Source organism: Bison bison, unplaced genomic scaffold (genome assembly GCF_000754665.1).
Source record: "Bison bison bison isolate TAMUID 2011002044 unplaced genomic scaffold, Bison_UMD1.0 scf7180017864384, whole genome shotgun sequence".
Taxonomy (NCBI): domain Eukaryota; kingdom Metazoa; phylum Chordata; class Mammalia; order Artiodactyla; family Bovidae; genus Bison; species Bison bison.
The window spans coordinates 4,009,558-4,013,632 of record NW_011494956.1 but is presented as its reverse complement, the minus strand read 5'-3'; the positions used below and the strand labels follow the sequence as shown (position 1 = coordinate 4,013,632).

Genomic DNA, 4,075 nt, shown 5'->3' with positions numbered 1-4,075 from the left:
TTCAGATAGTTCCTTGTTTCAGCTTGTACTTGTTCTCAAGGTCTATAGCCCCACTCCGATGTCTAGTCAATGTTAACTACAGGGATTTAATCTGTTGCACCTGTTACTTCCTGAGTGGTTCCCTCTTGTTTGTTAATTTTGGCTTCCTCTCTTTGCAAGTCTCTTCAGTGTCTAACTTCCACCCTGACACAAGGGAGCGAAGGTGTTCACTTATTTAGGCTCACTTGTTCAGTTGTGTTGTGGGGAGGGAGGAATACTGCAAACAAATATCGCTGGCATGTGTTGGGAGTGATTGCAGTCTATGGACCACACTGGCTTTGCCATAGATCAAGGCAGCATTTGTTTCCTGTTGTCTACACTGCTCAGGCTCCAGATTTCTCTGCAAAGGCACTGTCCAAAGCAGACCCTGCATTTCATGCACCTCCCAGGTCTAAACCGCTCAAGTTCTCAGGCACTCCACAAGGGCACAGATTCAGTTGGGTGTGCATTTTTTGTCCTTCCCAGGTCCAAGCAGCTCAGGTGACCAGGTGCTTGGCAAGCACACTTGCAGGTGGGCCATGCGTCTTAATCACCTCCCCAGTCCTGGCCACTTGGTTCCCCGGTGTGTCACGAGAGCACCATCTCAGGTGTGCTGTGTGTCTTCTCTGGGGAGCTGATCTCAGGCTGTGACCCTCCTGGTGGATGTCGACAATCCAGGATCCCAGGAAGACATGGTTAGCAGCTGGGAGCCTGTTCACAGTTTGGTGGAGGGAGTGATCTCTGGGGCTGAGATTACAGCAGCCCCTTGCCTTCCAGCTCTGGCTGTCACACACCTGCCTCTCTGCCTCTGGGGGCAGTGGGAAGGGGTGCCTGTATGCAGCTGGCTAGCTCTCCTTTGGTATTCACTTCATCTTTTATTCTGTGAGTGGGCCAGGCTGGACATTAGAGCCTTTCATGGGAAAGTTCTTTTTTTTCCTCTCTGGCAATCCCACAGTTTGGGTTGCTATCTCTTGTTAGCTCCTTCGGATTGTCCTCAGGGCATTCAGTTCTGGTCCTTAGCCTAAGCACTGATTATGCAGCCACACCTCTCTGCCCAGCCCACTTGCTGGTGGCGGATGTGAGCATCTGGGCTACTTCTCTGCTGGCAGTTGCGGTTAGGTGCATATTCTCTGTTTCTTTTTCTTCTTCTTCTTCTTCTTCTTCTTCCCAGTTATGTTGCCCTCTGAGATTCCAAAACCCCCAAGACATGCCCCTGAGAGAGTTTCTTACTGTGTGGAAACTTCTCCTCCTTCATGTCTCCCTTGCCAAGACAGGTCTCTGTCCCTAACCCTTTTGTCTATCTTTTTGTCTTTTATATTTTGTCCTACCTCCTTTCAAAGAGAATGGGCTGCCTTTCTGGATGCCAGGTGTCCTGCACCAGCGTTCAGAAGTTGTTTTGTGGAAGTTGCTCAGCATTCAAATGATCTTTTGATGAATTTGTGGGAGACAAAGTGGTCTCCCCATCCTGTTCCTCCGCCATCTTGGGACCCAACCTCCTAAGCTCTTATTAAACACACTTCCTTTGCATGAAGTAAATTGTGGTTTGGACATTTCACACAATTTAATTTTCTCTACAAGACAGAGTATAAAAATTCCTCTAACTTTCTGATAGATAGAAATCCTATTTCCTAGTACTAGTATTGGTTTTACTAATGGTGTCATATGCTTTTGCTCCTTTTAAGGAGTTCGAAAGATAATGAGAGGTACAGGGTTCAGAATACCACTTGAATTATTTGTTCACTGATTGTTTAGAAAATCAAATGTATAAGAAAACATGTTAACAATTCTAAAATTTCACTTATTTGATTATTAGTACACTTCATATTAGATTTCTATTGAAGTTTTTACCCTGCAAAAGAGTTGTTTAGTAACTAAGTCATGTCCAACTCTTTCACTAAACCATGGACTGTAGCCTGCCAGTCTATGTCCATGGGATTTCCCAGGCAAGAATACTGGAGTAGGTTGCCACTTTCTTCTCCAGAAGACCTTCCCAATCCAGGGATTGAACTTGCCTCTCCTGCATTGGCGGGAGGTTCTTTACCACTGAGCCACAAGGGAAGCCCTGCAAAGGAGTAGGTATGTTATATTTAATACATAGAATAATATCAAGGTTTCTGTGTTTTGTAAACAATAGGATATAGGAGCTATTTAATGTGTAAATGGTTACTTCAAAAATTATAACAATATCCCAGTTTTAGAGTGAGTTTTTAAAATGTGTCCTTTTTGGGACAGAATCATGTTTTTCTTTGTTTGCTGAAAACTGTCAAAAATGGCAATTTATTGCCTTGTTGATATGAAGATTTTATTTACATTAGCAGATTAGTTTATCAAAAATTTCATATAGTGTGGATCCCTGAAAATAAAACAAACACATTTACTTTCCTTGGTTTTTATATTATTATTTGAACATAATTGTAAAGGAAACTGAAATTATGTTAATATTAGTTCTCAAATATACAGTGTTTGCAAAATAACATCACTTATTATGTGTGAAATAATTAGATTTAATAAAATATAATTTTACAGTATAATTCATTTAATAAGTCTTTCATTAATTTTTGCTATAAAAATGTAAAATAAATCAGAATATAATTCAAAATAGTTTTTCATAAGAAGTTTCATGTCTAAAGGTAAACAGTCCTATGCATTTCTCCCAAATACACAGTGAACAGTCAAAGAAAATGTATAAAATATTTATAAGCATGTGAACAGAAAATGGACCATTGTTTCAAACTGAAATCACATTCTGGGACTACAGATACCAAGAGTATTTCATATGTGGCATAATGACTTTCAAGAGAAAAAAAAAAACGAGTTTTTCTTTTATACAGTCCCAGTTAATATAGACATCAAATTTTTTGATACTTTCATTACTCTGCTATCATATTCCTCCTGTCAAAAGTTGAATACAGCCATTGTTTTCATAAAACATGAAATCCTAGATAAAAACAAAAATACAGAAATGAATTTCAACAGCATAACAGAGATAATTCTGATGCAGAGGGATGCTAAGGGATCTGATGAAACACATTTATATATCTGTTAAACAAGAAAAAAAACTATGAAAATTAAAAAGCCATAGCAAGTCAATAGCTATATGAGCTCCACCTGCAGCACTTAATTTTAATAGCAATGAAATCCCATAATTCTATGCATTTTTTGATTACTGCAAGAATTGAATTCATCTTCTGGTAATTTCTCCTTCATGGATCACAGCCTTGTCATGGCAAAGGGGCTTGTGTACTCAGTGAAGCTGAGTCATGTCATGCAGGGCCACCCAAGATGGACAGGTCATAGTGATAAGTTCTGACAAAACATAATCCACTGGAGAAGGAAATAGCAACCCACTCCAGTATTCTTGAAGGGAGAACCTCATGGACAGAACGACAAGGCAAAAAGATATGAAAATGAGCCCTCCAGGTCAGAAGGTGTCCAATATAGTACCGGGGAAGCTGAAGGCAATAACTAATATCTCCAGGAAGAATGGAGTGGCTCAATCAAAGCAGAATTGACACTCAGTTATGGATGTGTCTGGTGGTGAAAGTTAAGACTGATGCTGTAAAGAACAGTATTGCATAGGAACCTGGAATGTTAGGTCTGTGAATCAAGGTAAATTGGACATGGTCAAACAGGAGATAACAAGAGTAACATTGACATCTTAGGAGTCAGTGACTAAAATGGACAGGAATGGGTGAATTTAATTAAGATGATCATTATATCTGTTGTGGGCAAGAATATATTGTGGGCAAGAATCACTTAGAAGAAATGGAATACCCCTTGGGGTCAAGTTCAGTTCAGTCGCTCAGTCGTGTCCAAATCTTTGCAACCCCATAAATCGCAGCACACCAGGCCTCCCTGTCCAGCACCAACTCCTGGAGTTCACTCAGACTCACGTCCATTGAGTCAGTGATGCCATCCAGCCATCTCATCCTCTGTCATCCCCTTTTCCTCCTGCCCCCAATCCCTCCCAGCATCAGAGTCTTTTCCAATGAGTCAACTCTTTGCATGAGGTGGCCAAAGTACTGGAATTTCAGCTTAAGCATCATTCCTTCCAAAG

General features: G+C 40.7%; 1 pseudogene; it reads right to left on the bottom strand.

Moving 5' to 3' along the window:
* Positions 1 to 2,899: 2,899 nt before the first annotated feature.
* The window catches only part of LOC105001843, an 11,711-nt pseudogene continuing 10,535 nt past the window's right edge, over positions 2,900 to 4,075 (bottom strand).